The 8,158-nt window shown below is 40.4% G+C and overlaps 1 long non-coding RNA gene across 1 annotated transcript in view; it reads left to right on the top strand.

Moving 5' to 3' along the window:
• LOC102026522 overlaps positions 1–8,158 on the top strand; it is a 29,824-nt gene that overhangs the window by 2,268 nt on the left and 19,398 nt on the right. Inside the window, exon 2 of the long non-coding RNA XR_260305.1 lies at positions 6,390–6,522. This is a non-coding gene — a long non-coding RNA (uncharacterized LOC102026522). The remainder of the gene's footprint in view (positions 1–6,389; positions 6,523–8,158) is intronic.

The raw sequence follows: 8,158 nt of genomic DNA, 5'->3' as shown, positions 1-8,158 counted from the left end.
GGGCCTCCCACACCCAGCACCACTCACTCAGTTCAGCTGGGGGTTATAGGTTGACCACCAGTTATCAATCCACTACAAGCTCTTTCCCTGGAAGTCATGATATCAGAATCAAAGTCACCCCATCAGAGAGCTGGGCTACAATCTATGCCCAAAGTGGAGGTTCTCTACTTGTCTTTCTGAGGCAGTACAATCTCTGCAACCTGTTGTTCAGCCTCTGAGGGCTCCTACACCTGCTGGGTGAAAGTGCCATCACTGTTCTTCATGAGGAAACAAGGCCCATCCCACTGCATGGGACAATTCCTGGTTCCAACTCAGACCAATCTAGCCAGTTCCAGATTAACAGCAGCAATACAATGGGGATTTGGGATCATGAGAAGGAAAGATGCTTTTAGCCCAGTTTAAGCCTGAAAAGTCCTCAGGAGCAAATAGTCTGCAAGTTAGTCATGAATAAACAAAACTATCTCATGTCTTGGCCATAGAGTCACGAATGCCACCAGTCATTTACTGGTCATCCAGCTGAGTCACTTCTGAGAAGCAAGCTTTGAGTGGCCATATATCTTATCTTATCTACCCTCAGTGCAGTCAACCAGACCTGTCCCTTCATGGATATATCAAGTCAAATGTGTGTCTCAGGGTGGCAAATTCCTCACTGTTCCAGAAAGTGTAGAAAACTATTTGTAGCTAGTGACCTAAACTTGGAATATTATTGGCCTTTCCAGTGGGATACAAGTGACACCAGAAGTGTCCCCGTCTTTTCCTCCTTCCTGCAGTACAGTTATTTTGAAACTGTGCCTATGTTATCCTCTGGAGTGGTAGAAGTCATACTTAGGAGGGTTTCTTAGACACTTTCAGCGAAATTGTTCTTTGAGCACAAGAAATTACTGTACCACACCAGAGAGCTCATGTGTGAACTGATAATGATCCACCATAATTGCAAATTTTTTCTTTGAAGTCTCGTGTTTACCTTAAAAGTTTACATATTCTAAATTATGTATGCCCTTTTCAATATAAAAGCAACAATATTACAAATTGTTTAATATCATTTTAGCTGATGTTCTAGGAAAGTGCACAGGCTTCCCTCTCATAGATAATCTTGCATGGCTTGAGAAAAAAGGATAATTTTCATAAAAGCCTTTGAAAGAAGGACATAATAACTCATGTTAGTAAATGGTCATTAGTTTGTTGAATTGAACAGCTATGCTTATAAGGTGCTCCACAGAGATAGGAATAAAATACAAAAGAGAGAGAGAGAGAGAGAATGAAAGGCGGACAAGAGATGTTCTTTGTGTTCTTATCCAGAAGAAAAACAAAAATGCTGAAGAAATTCTATACTGTACTCCCATGGAAACACCAGGTATGATTTAGGATTCAAGTAGGTGGCTGGTTCTTCAGCACTTGCAAGTCTGAACTGGACTTTCATAGATAATTTTATCTCTCCCTGAGACAAATGACTATGATCCAGCCACATACAACTTGCCCTGTGCTCCCATCTGCCAGTGACTCATTAGCAGACAAATTCATGTTTAGCATTTGAATTCATCACCCAAGTCCTGCGTGCAATCTTCTTTGATGGATGTGCAGGAAAGGCAACTGCCACAGCCAGTTTCCACATAATCAAAAGGTATAGGGTCTGGAGTTGGAGAGGGAGAACATGCTGGGTGCTGGATGAATTTAAGTCTAGTTGATATTAATACAGTCATGCTCATGTGGTTCATTAAGATCTATGGATAGGATTTATGTTTTACTACAAACCCAAACCAAATACACAAGAACTTGGTATGCAGACCCAAATAACAAAGCGCCAATTATTGTTGGTCCTGATATGACAGTGCCAAAGGTCCAACTTCTTTCAGGATCTCCAGCCTCTTCCCCTAAATAAAGGTTTGAATAGAATTAGAACCATGCCTACCTATGACGTCTGCCCTGATGGAAAGTCCAACTGTAATGTCTCAACATCTCTATAATTTTTCATGGTTCATTTCCTCCTTTAGTGCTATCTTAAATCAGAGTTTAGAAGCATAGCTCAACATGGAGATTCACTTGGAAGTAACTTGTTGATATAGGAGAAAGGGAGGGAAGGGGGGTGAGGGTGTAGAAAGGAGGGTGAGAGTGTAGCCTCAGCTGGAGTCACGCCTCAGTTTGATCCCACAGGGAGCTTTACAGCATGGATTGTACCATAGAGTTGCCTCCCTCCTTTGGAGGCAAAGGGTCCTTTTGTACCCCATGCATCAGTCAATCATTGGCTGTGACCCAACAGCAAGGGCCAGGGAGTTGCATAACTTCTCAGGCAATTCTGGGCTAGGCAACTCCCATTTGGCCAAGGGTGATTATCCAAAGAAAGAGGCAGCTGTAAGCCATTAACAGGCAAACTCATATGTAGTACTGGGATCAGGAACATTAGCCTGGTAAAGGGGATTTGGGTGGGTCAACAATAGCAACTCTATACTTACCATCCTAATTCATCCTGAAAAATATTCCTAAGGGCAGTGTTTAGCCCCCTAAGGGTCAATTTGAAGCAATTCTAGTATATCAGGATATAATAACACACTAATTTATAATATTTGTTAAAAGCCCACTGTGTGCTAAGCACTTTAAATGCATCATGCTTGCACAATAATCTTAAAAGATAGGAACTTTTATTTGCCATCCATTAGCTATACAAAAAAATGGAAGTTTGGGGTGATTAAAGAGCTAACCAAGCTATTAAGCAGCAGTTCAAAGTTAGGACCCCATTTTCTTCACACTAAATTATAAACACCTCTTGCTTAGTGCTGAAAACTAAGAGACACAGAGAGAAAAATATTCTCAGAGCTAAAGTAGTAAATTTCATTCATATAAAATACCACACCCAACTAGGTGAGGAAAAAAATCCTTTGAATAATGGATACAAGAGTTTGAGAATAGTTAATACTCTTTGTGTATGTGTATATGTGAATTTCAAAAACATATTGCAGATTCATCCACAGAGTTGATGTTCACCATGTGAACTTTCATCATTTAAATCCCATGAAAGCACAGTTGCATAAGACATGATTCTGTGCCAAAGGAAATAATAGCAAACATTCATGCCTCTCTTTCTGTGTGCTCTAAGGAGTTTACATGGATCATATCATATAATACTTGGAACCATGTCATGAGGTAGCCCCATTTTTAGATAAGGAAACTGAGGCCCAGATAGAATAACTATTATATCTGAGGAATGTAGCTAGACACTGTCAGGGCCAGATTTCAGAGTGAGCCCTTGGGCTTTAGACTTTCATTGATACTGCTGAAAGAGTCATGGACAGTTGGAGCTCAGATTCATTTTGGGTAAACCAACTATTTCAACTCAGAGATGAGGAAATTGAGACCCAGAAAGAGCTGGTGACTTGCCCAAGCTCACACAGACCCCAGACACTCAATACTCATGACGGTGCTATCCTTATTCTTTGACAAGTATTACATATAAGCCAGAATCAGTACCATCTACTTAACAGGAGGTTAGGAATGCACTTCAAATGTTTGAAATCTCTTTTCACTTCTATTCTTGGTAAGAGATAATACCAATAGTTGTTTTAGAAGACCGAAAAGAAACAACAGCGTTCTGTCTGGCCTCAGGCAAATCTAATTCCTATTTCTGCCCATGGACGTGAGTCTCTCACCCACAAAGGTCTGTGTTTTAGAAATGCTATTCTCTTTCTAGGTGGACCTGTAAAATCCAGTCTGGGAGTATATCTTGTTAGAGAAATGGTAGGAGACAAGAATCACTATTTATTACTGATAGGTTCCTGCCCGAGTACGAATTGTTGAATCATTATGGTGCTGATCTAACATGGCTGAAGCCCAAAAACAACAGCCTATCTTCCAAATGACCACTTCCCCGCTTCTTCTCCCCTCAGCCATGAATACAACTTCCTCTTACCGTTCTGCACAGCAAGCGCACGGGCAAGGGAAGCCCCAATCAGCTCCTGAAGTGTTACTGAGCCTGCCCCTCAAGCTCCGCCTCTAGCCAGAGTCCTCAGCCCCCAGCCTCCTTTGTTTACCTCGGAGGAGCTCTGTGGCGCATGCAGTCTCTCTTCTCCGTGTTAGGAGTAAAATCCTTCTTTCCCCCTTTTTTGTTTCTTCTTCTGCGTTGAAAACCTAACAATGATATACTTAGTAAATGCCAAACCCAGCGCTCATAGCTCTATATGAGCTACGTAAATTATCCATAGAATTATCACTGGAATCAGATGTATATCCATGAGCATCTGATGCATTAACATACCAAATCAAAAAGTAGTGGTTTAATTAAAAGACAACAGTTTATTGTTGCTGATGAGTATCTGGATCAACTGGAAGCTTCTACTAAGCCATGCCAAGCTTAAATGATGTTGGGGAGATTCACCCATGTTCCTGGAGGTAGCTGCTGATTTAGCCGGGAGCTGGCGTATCTAGGATGCTCTCAGCTGAAATGGTTCGTTTTTGTTCCATATCCTACAGAATTATATTCCAGACTTGTTCCCACAGTAGTGGCAGAGGAGACCAAGTGAAGCACAGGAGATTTTGAGATGTACAGTCAGAATGGGCTTAGCATCTCCTCTCCATTCTCCTCACTAGATCATGCTGCAAGTCTTGCTATTTTCACAAAGAAGGAAACAGATGCCACCTCTCCTATAGAAATGACCTACAAGTTCACATTGTCAGTGGCAGGGACACAGACAAGGCTAGAAAACTAGAGAAACTTTTAGAATCAACCAATCACAAATATCTTGGAACATATAGTTCAGATCATTTTGTTCTGGATAGTGAATGTTTACATTTTTAAAATTTATCACAGTAAAAACTACGTTGCCATTAATCTCCTTGAAAATATTCCCTCTCCCTTCAAATGCACTTGTCCCATCATTCCTGCCACCTTCTGAAGCAGTTCTGGAAGTTTTCTTTTCTGAGTGTCTTTAATTTTGCTGTCATGGCTGCACTGAGTCTGAAATCAGTTCAAAACACTTAACTTTCATGGTCATTTTGGCTTTTGGGGAGAACCAGAAGTCACACAGGGCCAGATCCAAGGAATAAAGTAGATAAGGACACTGCTTAATATTTTTACAAGCCTGCCTTCCTGTTGGATGACACTTAGTAGCATTCACTGTATTTTTGATCACAACTCATAAAAACACTTATGAAAGAAGACTTCCAGAACTGCTTCAGAAAGTGGAAAGAATGAAGGGATAAACATGTTTGAAGCAAAGAGGAGTATTTTGAGAGAGATTAGTGGCATTGTGTCTTACTATAATAATTATTTAAACAGACACCCTACTTTTTCACCATCCCTTTTATATTTTCCCCCAAAAGTATGTATCTCTCTCACATATTGAGTCTACTTTTGAAGATATTTGTGTTTCCTTTACATAACTTATGGAAAAGTCAAAAAGCGTTATTGCTCGATTTAAAATGGAATATGCAATTTTTAATTTACCCAAGCAAGACCAATGACCTAGCAAAAGTCCTTGCTGGGGCTGGGAATTTAGCTCAGAGGCAAAGCGCCTGCCTGGCAAGCACAAGGTCATGAGTTCAATTCCTGGTACCAGAAGAAAAACAAAAACAAAAACAAGTCCTTGAATTTTTATTCCAAACCTCAGCACATAGAGCTAACTCTATATATCTTCTATCCTAGGTATTATCCACTGTATCACTTACTGGTTGATAGAGAGGAAAACAGGAAGCCCGCTTGTTGGTGAGAGAGTAGCTCGGTAACCTAGGAGTAGCCCCAAGGAAACTCCTGCAGCTTCACCCAAAATAGAAACACGCCTTTTCCTGGTGTTTTGTTTTGCAAACAGAAAGACAGTCCCACTAGAAACAAAACAAAATCTCCAAATCAGAGATTAGAGGTAGCTTTTATCCTGTATGTAACTCTAGTTGGCTAGCAAGAGCTGCAAAAAGTAAGGTGAAAAGAAAATACGTATTAGGTTTCAAGTCTTTTTTTAACAAAATTAGATTATGAAAATTTTTCAGCAGAGGAAATATGGTTGTGCAGTGACAGATTTTCGTGACTAGGCTAGCTTCACAAGGTTAACTGACTTTCATCCCTTTACCCTCTCTCCTAGTATTTCTTTCTCTCAAATTCTCTCTTGGCTATTTTGAGAAAGACAAATACAGCACAGCTGTGATTACCTGTTGAGTTTTACCCTAGTTCTGGGGGATGGATACAGCTTGAATTTTCAGTCCTTTGCAAGTAGGTAGATGACAAAGATTCAGAAGAAAGTTAGTAGATCTATGGGAAGGACAATCAACCCAACGGTAAAAATACTGACTCAGACCAAATCTAAATGTAGGAAGAATGGTCAGAACCCCAGAAATAATTGAAGAACATTGCAGCAGAACATAAACTCTCTTTGTTCATACCTGGCTATGTTTATATATTTCTCAAATAGCATCATCAAGCTTCTGAGTCGGGAAAGATCTGAGGCTAGCCCCAGAAGGTCAGTATCTGAGTTTACCTGAGAAGAAATATCTTGGACCAAGATTAAGTCTCATCAACAGTAAAGGAATGCGCAAAACCACAAGGTAGAGTGACAAAGCCACAATACAATGAGTTCAAACTATGTCTTTGGCTCTTGCAATTATGAAAATTTAACATCCCTCTCACAGTCTCAAAAGAGACAGAATATGCCAATCTTAAAGTGTATGATAAGAACTAAATGTGCTAATACATAGCACATACAGACTAATAACTGGAACTCAGTCCAGCCTCCCTTAACTGTAACCATAATTAACAATGACAAACTGCAAAAGCCATAACCATAATTTTATATGTATGTATAACTGTATATAATAACATAGGCAAATTTACTCTCTACTGTATGCTGGGAATTGCATTCCATGCTACATGTAAACAACAGAGAAATACAAGACATAAAGACACATTCTTTACCTTTGAGAAATGCAGACAAAGTGAACACATAAGAAATCTATTAGAGCTAAGGAGACCAGTGTAGAAAATGCTCAAACAGACTGAGAATACCAGAAGTCTAGGATCACTGCTCCCATTTCTTGCCAAAAACACCAATTAGTTTCACGAGCATGCTGACAGCTCCCTTCTCATAGGACGATTATTTGCAGTGACTTAACCATACAAACTTGTTTCATCTGATTTTTTCAATATTTTTATCTGGACCTTGAGGGTCAACAGATCATTTTGTCTGACAGATGTAAAGGACAAACCATCTTTAGCTAAAGAGAATGAGGCTACCACCTATCAAGTCGGTGCCCAGCTTTTATTTTTGATATCATCATCACCCACAAGTGGTACCTTGGGCCCTCACTGAGGTAGAATAAAGTGACAACAGGCCAAGGCCTGATGCTTTCAAAATTTTCCCCTTGGTGCCAATGCTGCTGAATAATCATCCTTTCTTTCCATTACTGAGATGTCATTATGCAGGCAAAGCATGTTCTCAGTTGCCCACAGCAGGCTAGAGGCAGGAGGAGACATTGTTCAAAGATAATTCATGTCCTCTTAAATGTCAAAATTTAACTCACGTGCTTCAGCCACCGCCTCGCCCAGTCACCAGCTGGGAAATTCATCTGAGCTAGCATCTCTCACTGTGAATGGTAGTGAGGGAAAGAGATCACCATGCCCCACCAAACAGCAGGAAACAATGACTGCACCATGAAGGTGAAGACCTTTGTCAGATCACAGCGCAGAAGTGATTGCAATTAATTGCTGATAAAATATGAAGGAGCCTCTTGTTGCTGGAGGTCAGGAGCTAGGATGAAGGACAGTACAACCCTTTCCTGAGAAGCTTGGGAGTGGCATGACTCAGAACCATGTTTGTGAGAAGATAGAATCCTTCATCCATGCTGTGGGTGTTTCAGAAGAAACAATAATCTAGGGCCATAGAAGACTAAGAGAAAAGTCAAATGGTGGATCGACGAGCAACCACCCAGACCAACATGGCCCCTCCAACAGAAAGCTGCAACCAAATTATGATGCCCCAATGAAATTAAAAAATAAGTTGGTAGCAAGACAGCAAATTCCACAGCTGTTGGGTTGTCACAAGAGTTCAAGTAGATGAACCATGTAAATGCAGCTGAAGTTACCATCAATGTACTTTTAGAAGTATTTGGAATATAGCCTGGGTGTCTTTCACTCTAAGATGACATTTAAATTTTGTTAATCCAAATGTGCAAAGAAGAAGGTAGA

The sequence above is a fragment of the Chinchilla lanigera genome, unplaced genomic scaffold, assembly GCF_000276665.1.
Source record: "Chinchilla lanigera isolate Chin_1 unplaced genomic scaffold, ChiLan1.0 scaffold00014, whole genome shotgun sequence".
Lineage (NCBI taxonomy): Eukaryota > Metazoa > Chordata > Mammalia > Rodentia > Chinchillidae > Chinchilla > Chinchilla lanigera.
This window is presented reverse-complemented; position numbering and strand designations above follow the sequence as displayed.